Here is an 18,815-nt window from a genome sequence, read left to right as displayed (position 1 = left end):
GGTTTATTTCCTAGACCCATTTTAATGTTCGTTTGCAATCAGCAAGTTCTTGATTGATGCGCATGAAGCTGAATGAAAAACTCTTAACGTCCAATGAGACGTTATCGAATCCACTCAAGTTCAAATTAACGAATAAGGTGCCAATGCGATGTTTAAAACTACAATAGCACAAAAATGGGAGTTCAAATTGCAAAATAAGCTGAAGATTTCGACCAATAAAAGATTGGTGGCGTGATTAAAAATCCTGTTTCGGATCTTTTCCGTTTGTGCCCCACCCCAGCTTAGTGGGCGCATATTATTTGCACCCCCAGACGCACGTGCCATATTTTTACATGATAATTTACTATGTAATGGCACGTGCTCTGTAACTTGGGGGGGGGGGGGGGCACTTAACATACTGGGGGGCACAAAGGAAAAGATCCCCTGTTTCTAATTAAGACCACTGCATCTAAGTGATGCTGAGCAGGGTAAAGAACAAACATAACTGCTTAAACTACAATCTGGAATCCAAGTGAAAATTTGTGCTTTTGTCCGAAACAGTAGGTGCTGATAAACGTGCGCCGAACAAATTTAATCAACACATGTTGCGATAATAGCAGTTAAATAAACTGCCAGTGTAATAAATTTTAATGCCCGATCGACATTGGAAAAACACTTCAGCATAAGACTACAAGTTTATCACACTCTAAGTAAACAGTGGCGATAAAAGAGTGGTGATAAACTTGTAGTCTAATGATGGAAACAGTTTGATAAACTTGTAGTCTAAAAAACAAACATGATCGCAACAGGTGTTGATTAAAAAAATTACCACACGGTTGTTATCGCCTTCGAAGTTATCATAACACCTCCGCTTTGCCTCGGAGTTTCATAACTTCTCGGTGGCGATAACAACCGTGTGGTATTATTTATTGCTACATCAATGGCCGTTCTACCAGTACATATCTTATCATTAATACTGATGACCATATGTAAAACTCTTTAAAACACTCACGTGCACATTTTGAAATGCCAAAAGTCTGCAGTGCCTGAAGTTAAAATGCCAGAAGTTGCTACTTAGCCAGAAGCTGACTTCCGTTGACTTTCGGCAATTTCAAACGTGCGCGTTTCGTGTTTTAAGTAATTGTTAAGTGACTCTGCAGAAGTCACTTCGAAATTCTGACTTAATATCTCGTACCGCTTCGCGGTTCTCGATAAACGCAAGAAGTTCTCAGTGACTTCAAGCAGAGTCACTTAACCATTACTTCAGCCAGAGCTTCACTGTTTCCTAACACAGCCAAATTTTAACCGGGCGCCAAAAGTTTACCGGGTTGCGGAGTCAACCAAAAATACACTTCCAAATTTATTGACCGATTTAATTGTTGATAACAACTATTTAGTTTTTGCATCAGTCGTGTAAATATTATTCAGTGTCACCATTGTATGAGTTGGGTAAGTATCCTAAGTAAAAATTTGAAGTGTTCCGTTGATGATAAGGAAGGTTGATGGTCTGTATAATTTTAATTACGGTTGAAAGTTAAATCAATTGCATTAAATACACTAGACAAGTGTAATGGGCAATTTGGGGGGGGGGGGGGGTGGCATGGCTGTATGAAATTCCTGACTGCTTATATTTGATTTTGATTGAATGATTTGGTATATGGTTACGTGATTACACCTGGTCTATTACCTCTACAATGAACCAACATGGCCTGATTAGACGTCACTTGGGTCTCTGACCTCGACCTGGGCTCATTTTGAATGTAAAGACTCGGGTAAACATAAATGTGCTTGGGCAAACAGTTTTTTTCTGTGATAGGTTGCTCAAATGGAGCGATAAATCTGCTCTGGGTACCCTCTTGGCAGACATGGAGCCAAGCAACACAGTACTGCTCATCCCGTGGTCTGACCTTGTTTGACCTCTTGAACGGTGACCTCGAAATCGGCTTGCTCCAGAACTTGCCAAACTTTATAGACAGATTCACATTTTACATATATATTACTGGAGTGCGGAAATATGACGGAGTTTGGAAATCGCAAAGTGGCAGAAACGTTACAGAATTTATTAAGTGGAAACCTACTCAGCCTAATAACAATAACGGGGAAACCTATTTCTGTATAGACATTACGTCTTTCTACAGCAATGATGGCTTATATGGCCACGACTCGTATTCCAATGGGAAAGCTTATTTCTTCTGCTATGAATGAGAACACAATAACACAAATGCCGCAAACACATAGTCACTGTTTACGTTACCCAATCCTGATCTATTCTGTTTTGACTCGAAGTTTTTTTTAAATGAAACCCACTTAAAATTAGGTCCTTCAATTTAACACAAACCTATGCAAAAAACAAGTGTGTCTGTATGAGTATAGTTATATGCACTCTAAGCTGGGAGTGGGGGGGGGGGGGGGGGGTGCAGAATAGATCTCCAAATCTATCCTTTTTCGTCAATTATATGCAATTTTGGTGTGTTGTAGCGCTCATTTTAACGTAGCATTATTTCGTCCTATGTGCGCTGAATGATGTGTAAAGCTTTAAACGAAGGTTTTTTTTTAAAAAAAAACTATATCAATCATTACTAACGTCTACTGGTACCAAAATAAAAACTAGTTACAAAGAAAGTGGTTCGCACTTCCCACCCTTTTTTGACGCCCAATGTGGAAAGCGTTTAAATTACGTGTAAGTAGTTTGCACACGGCAATTAAATAGCCTAAAATGGAAAATACTTCCAAAGAAATGTTGTTATAGTTAGGTTCGGCGGCAAAAGCTTTTCACAAAATTTTTGTCCTTTTACGATTTAATGTTTTAATAATACTCAAACGAGGGATTATAATAGCACAATTTATAGCACAATCTGCCGCACAATTTTTTTGTGGAATACGCTTCCACAAAAAGTATTTTGCGGCGGAAGTAGAGTTCACTTTTCAACTTCTAGTTTAAATGTGAAAAACACTGAGTGAAATTTCCAATTAGGGAACCGCCTTTTTAACTTCAAAGTTTGTAAGTACGTTTTACGCGTAAAATGTATTAAGATGGCAAAAGTGAAAACTAATTACAAAACTGAGTAAATTTACCTGCAAAAATTGGTACCTGCAGACGCTAGTAATAATTATTTTGCTTTTCCTCTGCCAATTCATCTCCATTAAAAAGAGTGCAGGCTATTTGTTCCGACCCTCTTGAGGGGGGAGGAACTATATACTCAACTGGGTTTTTTTTTTGTTCCTTGAATTTTCGCCGCTCGATATATTCATCGTAGAGAGTTGAGACTGGTATCATTAGAAAGCTCGTCCAGCGTAGAATATGGAATTAAAAAGATTTTTTAAATTTTCGTTTTCTACAGGGAGTTATCGAAGCTTAAACTTCTGAGAAAAGAAGAGTGAATTCACGTTGTTTTTATTCACATTTTCCGGAACTTTTGCCTAAATTTTCGTCAATTTTGCTAAAATTTGTTATAATTTTTAAGAATAGTGTCGTTGATTTTATTTTTGAAGACAAACAAGCACTTTTGATTGTTTTGATTTAATTTTTTGGTCAAAAAATCTGGATAAACATTTCAAAATTTAGCCTTTTTCATCAACAACAGCACGAAATAAGCTACTTTAGTCCACTTTGATTAAATTTGCCTACAGTACACCCCCAAACAACACTCATACAATCTTTGTAGACTCAGAGGGGGGCTATTTCTACTTCAGAGTCCGCAGAGAGTGCCTTGTAGTTAAAACTTTGCCGTTTTTTGCTAACTTTACTCGTTGATTATCAAAAATGCAAAATTTATTTTGAGTTTCAACTCAGAAACTATATATATCTACAACATTCGAAAAATCAATTGTTCTTATCGGACAATAAATATTAACAGGGGTAGTTTTGGGCCATTCTTGGACTGTTACAATCCAAAAAAATCGGGTTGTAATCAGTCGGTCTTTTTTTTTAAAAAAAAGACTTTTCTTTTTAATAATAAAGAACAGAACATATCAAATCAAAGATCAGGAGTGATAGGTCCAACCAATTCGCTTGCTAAACAGCTCCAGGCTAATGCATTTAGTTTTTTAATTGAAAGTTTATGGTCGTTTCTTTTTTAAAAATAATTGACTTTTCAATAAATAATGGCTTAATTAACTTTTCCTCTATTTTTTTCTTAATTTGTTCAACTTCCAGCTTAGTGTCAGCAAAAAAAGACTGCTTCTTCTTTCTATTGAGTTAACATTTATTCTCGGTTGCAGTTTTAAGCCTGAAATTATTGTTTTCTGGCTTTGATACTACAAGATTTTAGATTTTTGTTTGTTTTGATATTTGCCAGTTTTTCACGTTTTCTAATTTTGTCACATTATCACATTATTGACAGTTCTCATGTCACCTTATTAGCATTCAAATTAAAACACAATTGAACATATTAAAATCTTGAAAGATATAAATCATCGTTTTAATGGCCTCGACGCCTCTTTCTTGAAGAAATCAATTGAATTTTTTAATTTTGTCTTAACTGTCATTTATACTTTGTCGTTTCGGTCGTATGAAATTTCCTCTATAGTGATAGCTTTCATTGGCTTTTCATGGAAGAATAGAAAAACCGATATTTTGATATTAGCAGATAGCTGATGGCTTTTATGACTTTCAAACCCATCGTTTTCCAAAATTAAAAAAAAAACTTTTTTAACTTCGCAATTTTGTTCTTTTTATGTTTCTTTTTGTTACCTAATCTCGTTAGTTGATTACAGGTCAAATATGACACTATGGGTGTCAAGGGAATAAAAGGGATTGGTGTCCCAAAATCTTTTTATTAAAGATTTTGTTATGACCTTACTGGCTTCGACACCGCTTTTTCACAAAAAAAAATTAAATTAATTTGATTTTTGTCATATTTGACGTTCTTTTTGTAGATGCAAGAAATATTCTGGATAATTACAGGTCTCGAGGGTTTCTTTTTCATGAAAAAACGACGATATTTAATTAGCTCTTTTTGTAATTAATGCCTTTCATGACATTGAATGTAATTTTGTTTCGAAAAAAAAATTAAAAGTATTACATACTTTAGCACTTCGCTTTTTTGTCTATTTGTTACCTAGTCTTACTAATGAATGGCCACGTACTACATTATAGCTGTTTGAAGAAGGCGCAATCAAATATATTTTGAGTGCCAAAAATTGGCTTGACGGTTTTGACAGCGTTTTCTGGCAAGTTTCAATTGAAATTTTGTTTGTTCTTTGTTGTTCTTTTTAGCCGCTCTAAAAAATGAATAAGGTCAGGTCCTAATGCCCTTCTATAGAAGCATTGGTAATCGCAAATTTGTGGTAATATTAATTTATTCCTAATGGTATTTATTACTTTGAAGTTAATTGTTTCAAAAAAATAAGTTAATTTTTTTTACTTTTCTGTTTTTGTTCTTTTTTGTATAATTGTTACCAAACCTTTTTATGGACTGGTCGCATATGTTTTCTGGTGATTTATAAGTTATTTTTGTTTAGTTTCAGGTTTATCTGACGGTATGTTGACTTTGTTATTAAATTTAGTTTTTAAGAGGGACATAAATTTTTTGGTGTAATTAATGTTTGTTGTTGTTGTTGTTTGATTTTGCTGTTCGTTTTGACTCGCTTTCTTAATATTGACATATTACAGCAATCTAATGCATCAATTTTTACTCCACTGAGTTATTTGTTTTGGAGGTTATCTTATCGTTCATACAGAATTTTTTGAAAATACTTGGGCTTTTTTGGGATTCGCAAAAAAATAATTTTTGGGTTTTTCTATCTGTTCCTCATTTGGTAGACAATTATGCCAAAATTGTGGATGGGCGGGGTCGGAACTTTATGTGCCATTGCACATTACCGAGCCGCTTTGTTTCTTCTACTATCAAAAAAGAGGTTTTTCCATTATAGCCCCCCCGAAACTTTATCCCCAATTATGTCATAAATACTATGATTTGAGGGGGAAGGGGTGTGCTATAGCCCGGGTCGGAGTCCCAGTGAACCTCATTGATGGATCATAGAAACTTCATAGAAACACCATCCATGGCTCATCGGCGGTTCATTGCAACTTTTTCTCTGATCATGGAAATTTCATCAATGGGAAAAGTTCACATTTTCATTGGATCGCAGAAAATCCATCGATGGGAAATCACTGGATCATATAGCATTATAACATTGCATGAACTAAAGCATCAATGAAACCTGCTGTTTTTTTTTCAGTGTTCGTTGTCTTCTTCTGAAATGGCATCTTTCGACATCAACTGCGGATCAACAAATGGCATCAACTGCCGCTTGGCTTCTTAGGTTATAGGACCACTAAGCCTTGGGCTATGAAGGGAAAACCTGAAAAAAGACATGTAAGATTCTATAAAAATAATGTTGAAATCACATTGACGCAATTTACTTTGCCACATGGGTCTTTTCCATAATATATGTAAAAAATGAATGAATGAACGAAAAAATGATTGAGTTGAAACAACCAGCCACATTATAATAAAAGATAGTTTATTTGAAAAATACTGCCCGGAGGAATTACCAAGGAGAAGTACATGGCCGTCAGGTGGAATTCCTGAGTGTTTTCAGGAAGCAGAATTGGCGTTATTCTGCTTGTTACCCTAGTGTTTCTTAGGACATCCACAGGATAAATCAGGAGAATAGGGGGAGATTAAATGGGATGCTGGTTCAAGTGTGCGCCAATTGGAATTAAATAATCTTGCGCAAAACTAATTTCCCATAGTTTCAACGAACATAGTTTCAACATCGTTTCAACATTTCTTGGAATTGCCGTTATTTTAAGGATTTCTATATTTGAATGGACCAGCGAAATTCTAGGAACACCGAATTTTCGTACAATTCTCCTCGAATCAATTTTTGCACCTACTTGTACTACCAGGAGAGTCCTGAATTTTTTTAAACGCAAAGAATTTTTCCAAAAAAGTTTGCGAAGGCCTTATATTTTTTCGTTGAGAAGCTACCATTAATCACTGCTAAATGTAATTTCAGTGGGATTCCTGGCTATTAGATTACGAGGAAATGAAAAATTATTTGAACAATTTGTTATCTTCAAGGCTATCAAGAAAATCTTGCGGAAATAATGTGAAAAGGTATTGATCAACGAAATTCGTATTCATCAACTTGTTAAAATTATGCCACAAATGCATCAATAAAATGATAATACGGAAATAGTTTTGCTACCTCATAAAAAATGTAGATTTTTCTGCTCTATCATTTTTTTCAGCATTGCCACCTTCTTCTCTTCTAGAGGATAACAATTTTCACTGGCAGATGCATTGGTGGGTCATTCTAGGGAGAGTTTCATAAAGTAAAGATGAGATGTAAAAGTCGAACAAAATCACATTGAGCACTGAGGTAAACCTCGACCATGGCTATTTTGTGTAGTTATTTATCTTTACTTTTTTAATGAAAAAACTATGGTCCTTTAATAGACAACTTTGACCAATGATGTGGCCTCTTTGTGCCTAAAGTTTTTTATGCGGTGCGGGACGGGCCACACTTATTACAATCCAAGAATTGGATTGTATTGGTGCTCTGTATTTTTTTTTGTAAGACGGGCATTACGCTTCTTTTGAGGCCCTAACCTGGCTTCAGTAGTCCTTCCTTTAGTGCAACTGCTAGGAAAGCCTAAATTCGAGGCTTAAAGTTCATTTTTGGGAGTTTTTGAACACAATACGGTGCAATTTTTAACGTTTTTTTTGTATTTTTTGGAGTTTTTCTTTTGATTAGCCTTGCATTGAAGTTTGTCGAAAATGTTAAAGGTCTTTTGCAAGGTACAATTACTTGATATGAGAAGTTTCTAATTATAGAGGGTTATAATTACTTGCTATTTAAACAATTTGTTGATAAATTTTTCATTTTTTTTCACATTTTTTGAGGTTATTTGTTTCTGTTAAGTTTTTCTTGTCTCTGCTCAGGTAACCTACTCTATGCTATGCTAGTATAGTGCTGCATATTTGCTATATGCATTGGAATGGTATTAAATTTTTTAATATTACAAATTTTTGTTTTTTTTACGAAATTTGAAGTTTTTACATTGTTTCTGAACATTTTTGTCATGTTTCTAGTTTATCGATCTTTTTGAGCCCTGCAACTTTTTTTAGTCATTTTAGTCATTTTCCAAGTTTATCAATTGCTATGGGCCAGTGAACCTTTTTTAGGTCTTGTAGATAGATGATTGTACAGATTCCAGGAAAAAAATGGTTTTGAAGTTTTTAATTTTGCAATTGTTTTCTTTTTTCATATTTTAGTTTGTTTAATTTTTGATTCTCAACTTTTGAGATTGTATTTTACTTGGCCGGCGTTGTTCACCTGTTCTGCTGGTCAGGTACAGTAGATTTAAGTTCTTCATTCAATTCTTTGTCCTGCTATGTTTTTAGATCAATTTTTAGCGAGTTGTTGATAGTAGTATGAAAGTAACAGTTTTTGCAAAGACATTTTGACCTACGAGTATCTGTAGAGTGAGACAAGCACAATAAGGAAATAACTGTGAGCAGATATAGCTGAAGAGAAGAGTTATTATTAAATTTTGTTGATTTTGATTATCTAGGAGACTTGTTCTATGTCTAGTGAAGAGTAATTACATATAATTTAGTTTCCACCAAAATTATAAAAGTGGAGAATGTCTAAAAAATCATTGGCTGTGACGAACAACTTTTCTACACTGCAAACAGAATATAAGCAAAACTTCTGTCTTCTTTATATTTAAAAATTGAATATCCGGAAGTAGTGAAGCAAAAAACGACCGTTTTGTCAACTTGCTGCAAAACATTCTTCATTAAAAAAATCAATCAAGGATAAAAAATACACAATTTTTGATTTGTTTTGATGCAAAACAAAAAGATCATCTGAACGTTGAGATTTTTTATTGTATCATTATGGTTTTCTAGTAAACAATATGCTTGGTAATTTTGATTTTTGAAAGTAAGAAATCTTCAAAACGTGCTCAAGAGAAACGCCAGGAATGGTCCGAATGCTTTGTTTCAAACTATGAAAAAAAATAAATTTTTCTCTGCCAATTTCGAGATTCCTCTTTTGATTGTAGTAAAAAAGCAGCGTCAATTTTTACAACCAGCAAACTAAATTGGAATTTTTCTGACAATTTTTTTCAAAATTTGATTAAAAATAAGATTTTGATCCTGATGTCATTGACTAATATAGTTGAAGAAACTGCGAAGTTTGGTTTTGCAAATTCAGCATTGATAGAAAACCAGCTCACTATTCTAAAAAGATCTCATTATGGGTTTTGAAACAAAAGATATTGAAAGTAACAACTATTTGTTAAATTTCAAACCTTGAATGCTGACAATACAAAAAGCGTTTTGTCGTGTTGCTATTTTTTTCTGGGACAAAACATTCTGGCAACTTTGGCCTCCGAGAATTAAATGGACAGTTTCTGTAGCAGAAATAAACAGTTGTACAGACTTAACCTGGATACATTTGAATCTTTGAAGGTTTTTATAACCAATTTTTGCCAACAACAGTTTTTTTACCGCCCAGTTTTGGGGCAAAGACAGCTTTTTCAGGAGTCAACAACCAACTATGTAGACCATAGGTTGACGTGACAAACAAATAAATTCTGATTAGATCGGGCACAGTGAATATACTTAAACACTAGTTTACAGCCCAGTTTTGGGGCAAAAACAGCTTTTTCATGAGTCAGCAATCAACTATGCAAACAACAGGTCGACGTGACAGACAAATTAATTCTGATTAGATCGGGCGCACGAAATACACCTAAGTACTAGTTTACACTGGTCTACAGGTGTATGGTCACCAATGGGCCTAATCAGAGTTCAATATGATGGCCAGGATTAAAATTGAATAGAGACAACCTAAGCCAGATAATCACAAAATAAGTAGTTAGTGAACTCTTGTGAAGTCTTGTTTGCCTATAAAAATTTCACACGAGTAGTTCAACAAATGGGTTATCAAAACACATAATTCAAAATATGCAAGAAAACCAAAAAAAGTACTGAAAAAAAGATCTCCAGTTTCCTGAAAAAATGTTCCGCTACGACAATCTGTAAACTCGAATCGCTTTAAAGACGTTTCTGGACAATTTGACTAATAACAAATTTAAAGGAAAATTTCATCAAGAGTCAATATGGATAGCGTTTTGAAATTTAATAGTATTAACAAGAATTCATAAAACATGCTTAGTTGCAGATGAGCGGCGTTAGTCGCTTAAGTCTACATTGCACCGACAAATCTCTGTTCCTAGCTGTCCTTTTCATGCTCCCCCAAGTTTCAGACGTTTCATTGCGGAACATGAAAGTTCTTTTTGGTGACTATTGCCGCTTTTTTGCAACTGAAACGTATACGTAGTAGCATTGTTACAGTTAAGAACCGTAAGGTTTTGGAAAACTTAATAAAGCAACGATTCAATGAGCGCTCATCTGCACACAAACAGCTTCACAGAGTCAGAATCTTGGACTAGTGGTGTTAGTCGCATAATCCGTCTTGGTTCTCACACCATAAAGTTGGCTTAAATTTAATGAAGATGATTTGATGAAAATAAAAGCAATTTCTTGCAACTTTTGTGAGAAAACAGCAACTGTCACTTATCATCTGCACGGAGCTGGAAAATAAGAAAGTTAACCCCAAAGCATATGATCGGCAGCGAAATTAAGTGGAGAATAAAAAAAGTTAATGAAAACTTAAAAACAAAATGCTTTTTTGCTTTTTTTAGCAATGAAATCAAATACAATTCAGAATAAATTATTTTTGAATGAAATTAAATTGGAAGCAATTTTCATAACAAGATAAAGAATACTAAATTTTGTTCCTGATGATATTGACTAATGTAGTTGGAGAAACTGCAAATTTTGGTTCTGCAATTTGAACATTGATAGAAAACCAGCTCACTATTCTAAAAAGATATTATTATGGGTTTTTTAAAAAAATACTGAAAGTAACAGCAATTTGTTAAATTTGAAACTTCGAATGCTGACAGTACAAAAAGGCGTATGGTCGTGTTGCTACTTGGTTATGGCAACTTGTCGTGGTAACTTGTATGGTCGTCGCAACTTTGGCCTCCGAGAATTAAATTGACAGTTTCTGTAGCAGGAAAACTGGTTATATAGACTTAACGTGGATGCCAAACGTTTGAGTCATTGAAAGTTTTTATGATCAATTTTTGCCCATAGCAGTCTTTAACAGCCCAGTTTTGGGGCAAAGACAGCATTTTCATAAGTCAACCATCAACTATGCAAAACTAAGTTTAACTCTTAGATATCATCGGAGAAATTAAAGAAGCAATTTTCTCCAACACGGAGAACTATCCAGTTCAAGAAGAAACTCCTGGTTGCATCATAAATGACATTTTAAGAGACGCTCTCAGATCTCTTTCAACATTTGCAGCCGTTGACGAGATCTTCATGTGATGCTATTCATTTGCACAAATACATGATTTGGAAGAATTCAATTGAGTTTGATGTGTTACAATATAGTATACAAGAGCGATTAGCATCACATCTTATTTACCCACTAAAGGGAGCGTCAAAAATCAGTTTCTTGTGAGAGTGACCCCACAGGAGAGCAATTTTCAAATGAATCAACAACCTCGAAGAACTATGTACAATCTCAAAGATCCTTTCTGAGCTGTGTTTAAAATGCGGCCTGTGTTTTCAACTGTTAAAACATTTTGCATTTTCATTGATTGTAATTATATTTTGCATTAGTGTGAGTCATTGGTGTTCTTTTTTCGACAGCTCACAGAAGATGAAGTTGACATTGGTTAAATACGATTATAGCACAGCACGAATGTCGGACACAGGGTGTTAACACATTTTGATAAAGATAATTGAATGCCAGTTTGATAAAGATAATTGAATGCAAAAACTGGCGGCATTGAAAAAAAAAACTATCAAAAAATCTATTTTCTGAGATTATGAGGCAACTTTTTTTCAGCCGAGATTGTTGATATATTGTTTATATCAAAGATACATTTTAGTGTATTGTAATCTGCTTTGCGCACTCTCTCTTTTGTCAGACCAAATGTGTCTTTTTTCGGCAAATCACTAAAATCATCTAAGCAAGAAGAAATTGAAGCTCTAATTTGTAATCACGGCGAATTTGGTCGTACAAAATGGATATTAATGAGGGTTAAATACTTAGCAAGTGAGACGAGGCCGTAAATTTTTGTTTTTAAACTGCAGCAACTTAAATTTTGAAACTTGATACTTGAACACAACAAACAATGATATTTTTTGTCTGTCATTCTAGATGTATTTTGAAATACGAGCTAATGCACCACAGACCCGGTTCAAATATATTACATTGCCATGCAAAAAATGGCTGACTTGTCAGCAATAACCTGTACAAGCGGGGGGACATCCTATTACAAAAAGCGATGAAATAAAACACACCGACAGGTCGATGACCGATGACGTCGATCAATCTACGACAAAATTGCAAATCACAGTTCCAGTTTGCTAGCAGAAAGGGTGATTCAGCAAAGTTTGTTAACAAGAAAGAAAAAAAACACTATATTAATAGTCGGCTCATTGAAGGACCCTCACACTCGCCTTTCAACTCACGAAAAACTTGCAAAGCATGCTTCATAGTAACACAGAAAGATAGAAGATTTAAAAAATTTGAACATTTCAAAACAGATAGTAATGTAAGTACAGTGTCTTTGGAAGTATGCCTGCATTTTTCACAAAATCATTATTTGAAGTAAAAAAAAACGAATTCTCCAGTTCATCTAGAGTCAGTTGCATTTGATGCAAAACATGTTCTTGCACCGAAAGTTCTTGTTTTTGTTCTCTCCGTTTACTCGGAACAGATGGCAAAGCGGCATTGTTCTTCTGCTGCCAGCCACGATATTGCAATTTGAGATCTACGATTGTTTTGAACAAAAAATTAGAACAATTCTGCTTTAAAAAGATCTATTATAAAACGCGCCTAAGAACTCAACAAAAATTACCAGACTCAAGGATCACCAACAACGAAACTGTTAATAATGGAATAAATAAAGTAAGACCTCCTCACAAAAAACACAAAAGAATTCGAGTACGAACAAACAATCAAGTTCGGAATGACACGTAACTCATACCGACTCGTTAACAGAAAACTGATTTCAACACAAAAATTTCTGTAGTCTAATATTTCAGACGCGTTTTATAAATTCTTCTTGTTTAAAAAGTTTTTTGTTGCTTAATGTATTTCTTATCGATAATTAAATTCTGATACATTAGGGTGACTTCTTAGAAATCATTAGAAATGTTTTATTCGAGATGTAGATGGATTTTATCTTGGTTTTAATTTTGATTAAAGTTGCTTTTTTTCTAGAAAAGATTGAGTTTCTCAAAATCAACTCAAATTTATATCAATTAAAAAACCTAAGTGCCGTCGTATCGATAACATCAAAACTTTTTTACAATGGTTCGGAATATTTAACATAAAAAATCTACCTATAATCATAGTAGTTATTCTACAAAAATGTGGTGACATTGAAAGAAACCCAGGTCTATCAAACTTGGACAATATAACAACAATTGAAAAGTACAATGATGGGTGTGGGAGAAAATTGGAGTTTCCCAACTTCTGGTATATGAATTGTAGAAGCCTCAATAATAAACATGAGCATCTGTCTCGTTTTTTGAAAAATCGTGATGAAACTTCATTCCTAGTTGTTACCGAAACATGGACAAATGAAAAAACTGACATTCCCGAGTTTCATCTGTGCAATAGTCATCACTTCGTTCACCAGCCAAAATCATCATTAACTAATGTACAGAGAGGCGGAGGGGTAGGTATTAGGGCTCCCGAACAGTTTACAGTAAAATGATTTGAACAAAATCAAAAGAAGTTTTTTGAGTCAATGTGGATTAAAATTGAAGAGCCTTAAACGCAAAAAGTACTCATTAATGTAACATACTGCCCCAATGTAAATCTTTCTAGCTTTTTTTTGGATGAAATGACTGTAGATATCTCAAATGTGTATTCGTAAACAGATAATCTAACTTTATTCGGAGATGGCAAAAGAAACTTTTTAGGCGCAAAAAGTAGACAGTCACTTGTTATTTTCGCAGCAAAAAATGGGCTATGTTACGTTATTGAAACGGAAGCAACATGAACAAATAGTAAAAAAATATTTGTTAATTGATCACTGTTTTATTTCGCAGAACCAAATTTTTGAAGCCAATATTCTAGAGTCGACTCTTGGAGTTGATCACTCCACAATAGTATATCAGTCATCTTTAAGAATAGACCACAGTGATAAGAAAAGACAGTTTTTGATACGTAATACCAAGAAATAATCAAGATCTAATTTCAATCGTGACATTGCTCTTCAAGATTGGTCGCTTACGTACCAGATAAATGAGCCTAACGAAATGTTTTTGAAATTTTTCGTCATTTTTGAAAATATACTGAGTTGTCATGCACCCATAAAGTTGGTAGAAAGTAGTACCAAAAAACAACAAAAACAATGGTTGACAAACAAATTACGTGGTCTCATAAATGAAAATCACCGTCTCTTTAACGCGTGGAAGAAAAACACAAAACCAGATATTTATAATGTTTCCAAAAATTTTACGCAATTCAATGAATAGAAAACTAAGAAAAGCTGCAGATGATTATACAAAGAATTTTTTCCAGTGGCTACCAACTTCAAGAGAACAATGGAAATTCATCAAAAAACGGATCAACTCCAACAGTCAAATTGAAAAAAATTGACAAATTAACGGAAGGCAGTCATTTTGCTGAGGATGACAGATAGACTGCCGAAATTCTTGATAACTACTGTTTAGCAAGGCATGGATTGTACAAAGGCAAAAAAGTTTCTCCAAATTGTTATTCCCTTACATTTGAAGGACCGGAATTTAGCTTTTGATCCGTCACCAGACAAGAATTGTATAATGTTATTGATAATCTATCTAAGCACAAATCGCCCGGACTGGGCTATATACCAGTATGGGCGCTAAAAGATAGTTAACTGTCTATTCCAACTCATTTACTATTTGTCTATTAATGAATGTGTCGTACTTTATTATTTTGCTGTGGTGATTCGCGGTGCGAGTATGCAGACGAAATGTTTATGAGCGATTCGCGAAGCGAGATCTACTTTTGCTTTTGTTTCGCTTACTTGCGGAGCGGGAGAACAAGAGACAGTTTTGCAAACTGAATTGAGTTGCATAAATTAAGAAGAATGAATTTAACAGATTGGAGCCACTTGGGCACAACGTGAATACGTGATCAGACATGTCTGATCACGAAGCGGGAAACTATCAGACAATGGAATGAAATCATAAGATAAACAAATTGAACAAAGTTAGTGAAGGTGAAAGTAAGGTGAAAGTAATTGAACTAATTTAAAGGCATCAAATAAATTTTACTGCAACGATTAAATAAATGAATAAATATATCACCAGGTATCACATACCCTTCACAGCAAGAAGAAAAATTGTAATATACAATTTTTCAGATATAATCAATAATAACAATATTCACAAATTAATACAAGGTCCCCGGTTAAATAGATAATATCAATATATTTGCTGGTTATCATAACTAAAAATACGATGATTAATACAAAATAAAATGTCTTTTCAGTCTTCGAGTTTTACAAGGTCCAATCTTCATTTTCATAATCTTGTTCCTCTGCATCAAGAGCAGTCATAGTTCTAGCCAATGTCGGGGTGTCCGTCTCTAGCAAAGGTACATTTCGTGCCGCGGGAGGCGAGACAGAACCAAGCTGGGGTGACAAGTTTTGCTCTTCGGGTTGGATTTCCAAGATTTGTTGCACCGATTCGACAACTGTGACAGGTGGTGCAAAATTTTCGCCATCACCCGCTCGTCGGGGTCGTTTAGGTGGTGGTAGGATGTCTGATCCTGGAGATGACGTTTCGAAACCATAATATGACGGGCTTCGCCTATTATGGTCTGATGATCGTTTTGAAGATGCTGTTGCGGGTGGATTGGTAGGCGCATTTGTAGTCGGTTCGCTGATCGCGAGTGGAGGTTGTGGGTTTCGGATTGCGGCGAAATTTGGCAATTTCGGAACTCGCCCCCGCATCGCGCGTGAAATGTTTGAACGTTGTGAAGAGACTCCGCTGCCCGGCTCTCTCTTCCTGTGTTTCATTTTTTTATCACCCTTTTGCTTTCGGGTGAACTCTTTAATGTGGCTGTGGATCAGCTCTTCGACGACTTTCTCCCCAGAACGTGGCCCGCGTCTGTCAGCATATACTTTTAATGGAGTCTGTCTCTCCTGTTGGGTGCCGAATTTGGCAATATCGCTATTGCGGACGGTAACAATTTGTTTGCCTGGCTCTTTGATGGTCGATGTGGTCGGGCTTACTTTGAGGATGTGCGACCCTGGGGCGAGAACCTCATAAAGACCTTCTAGTTTCTTCTTGGATCGTCTTTTGCCGTGAATTTTGCGAGCCAAGTTTAACTCTACCGAGCGTTCTTTTAGGGGAATGGGGCGGATTGCTTTTGTTCTGAGGAATCTGGATTCGCCATCCGTGCTTGCCCTCTCTCTTGCGCTTGCTTCCGTTGTGACGCGTGTCATGCCCTTTTCGATTTCAATGTCGCTTTGGTATCCACTTATCCATTTGTCATCAGGCAATATTTACTCCGGCATCACTGTTTCTTCGTCTAAATAGTGATTTATGATACCCTTATACGACAAATTCATCAAATTCGGTTTAGTTGCAATCACGCTTAGCGGGGTATTAGGTTTTCTCCCAAAATGTGCTTCGAAGGGCGAGATCTTTGTTGTTCTTTGTTTACATATTCGCAATTGGTGAATGATTATCTTTAATGCATGCTTTACATGAAAGGCGTGTGCAGCTAATTTCTCTTCTTTGAGACATGCGAGTCTATTCTTAATTGTTTGAATTAATCGTTCCACCAACCCAATAGCACGGTGATCATTTACAGGCGCTTCAAAAATTTCAATGTTGTTTTTATTGCAAAAAGTCTTTAATGGATGTCCAATTAAACATTTAGCTTGGTCTAAACGGATAGATCTTGGAATTCCGTGAGTTTCGATGTACATGTCCAAAAATTTTAGAACATTTGGTCCATTAGCTTTTTCGTAGATATATGCAGTTGGATATTTAGAAAAACGGTCAATTGCTGCCAAAAAATATACTTCATTGTTCTTTTCATCAAAAATTGGTCCCCCAAAATCGATTTGAATTTCCTGATTAGGTTCAACACATGGTATATGAGGAGTAAATTGCCTAGCGGGAATAACGGATTTTAGATTCTTACCAATTACTGTGCACGGTTTGCACTCAGTGGCATTGACTATTAGCTCCCGACGCATGTAAGGCCACCAGCAATGTGTTGCCATACAAATCATGCCCCATGTACCTGGATGGCTGGCATGAATATCATCTGTGAGTGCTTCGCGGAGCACGTTGGGGATAGCTACCTTCTCGTCTATACATACGCACCCGGAGCGCACGTGAAGGTCCCTCCAGTACGAATGTATGTACGGGTTGATGGCTTTTAGTCGGGCTTCGTTATTTGTCAGTATGCAATCCCTGACTTCTTTTAAGACGGCATCTTTGCTAGTTAGAGAAGCGATGAGTGTTTTATTGAATATCTTTGATACTATATAATCAAACGTGGGGACGTGCGGGCTCGGCGTTAACGGGGTACTAGCATTCGAAGAATGGGTTGGGGATGTTGGGGTTATGTTGTGTGCCATGCTTGTTGCCGGCGGAGTACTAATGTTTTGCGGGCGTTGATTTGCTGTGCGGGGTGTAGATGTTGAATTAGATCGCGTACTCGCGGTGCGCGTGACGTTTTCACTGGTTGAGGGTTGATCCGCTGCGCGGGATGTATCGTTGAATCATACTCTGGTTATTCTTTTCTTTGACGGCATACTGTTAGCTATTAAATTGATGTCTTTAATTATGGATGATGATATAGTTAAGTTTTTGAGATTAGAAGAATGCGACTGAATTCTAGACCGAAAAGGGGCAAAAAGCACTGATTTAAATTCTAGGTGGTGACTTTTGGAGTTATTTTCGGAATGTGATTCGATTGGCGGGATTAGTAATTGAGTAATTTGATGCTTGCGCTGCGCGTATGTCACTTTATTCCTAATTTGGATTAATTGTTTGTTATTACTGGTATTTTGCAGAGCGAGAGGAGTGCTAAGTGGATTTTGAGACGCGAGTGGTGCATATTTTAAATTGTTTAATTGGTAACTACTATTTGAGGTATGATTTCGGAGCGAGTGAATGACTAAATACGTGTTCGCATACTTGCATAGCGCGTGTGCTAATTGAATTTATTGAGTTATTAAGAGACTCAAATTTAGGTGTTAATTGGTGTGCGGAGTTATATGTTTCAATTTTAGGTGTGTTTTGCGGGTCGAGTGTATGATTTGTTAGTAACTGGTGTAAATGTGATGCGGGTTGTTCAGTTTTTAATTCTAATGTGTTAATTGATTTCGAGATTAGTTTCAACTTTGCGACTATAAATTCTTCATCATATGTGGAGACCTTTTTAGCTTTTTGAGATGGATTGCGAGAAATATAATCTACCAAACCCATTTTTGCCCCAGGAAGGTGTTCAATATCAAATTGAAAAGGGAGAAAACGATCTACCCATCGGGTTAGTCTACTGTTGTAGGATTTATTAGATCTGTGTTCTTTCATAATTGAGAGAAGTGCTCTGTGATCAGTAATTACTTTAAATTGTTTTCCATACAGATAATTTTGAAATATTCTGTTGACCAGACTACACCCAAAAGTTCAAGTTCGTTTACGCTATAGCGTTCCTCGCATGAGTTTAAAAATCGAGACGCGAACGCAATTGGTTTCCACCCATCTACAGTTAATTGTTCGAGTGCCGCACCAAGACCTGACCGAGATGCGTCGCATTTCACGCGT

The 18,815-nt window shown here is 35.7% G+C and overlaps 1 long non-coding RNA gene across 1 annotated transcript; it reads left to right on the top strand.

Annotated features, from left to right (window-relative positions):
* The first annotated feature begins 1,311 nt into the window (after positions 1-1,311).
* LOC142335170 (uncharacterized) lies at positions 1,312-11,254 on the top strand. Its single transcript, XR_012758856.1, has 3 exons — positions 1,312-1,428; positions 1,796-2,251; positions 10,913-11,254. It is a non-coding gene; the product is annotated as an uncharacterized LOC142335170 (long non-coding RNA).
* Positions 11,255-18,815: the final 7,561 nt, after the last annotated feature.

The sequence above is a fragment of the Convolutriloba macropyga genome, chromosome 2 (genome assembly GCF_964194025.1).
Source record: "Convolutriloba macropyga chromosome 2, txConMacr16.3, whole genome shotgun sequence".
NCBI lineage: Eukaryota > Metazoa > Xenacoelomorpha > Acoela > Convolutidae > Convolutriloba > Convolutriloba macropyga.
This window is presented reverse-complemented; position numbering and strand designations above follow the sequence as displayed.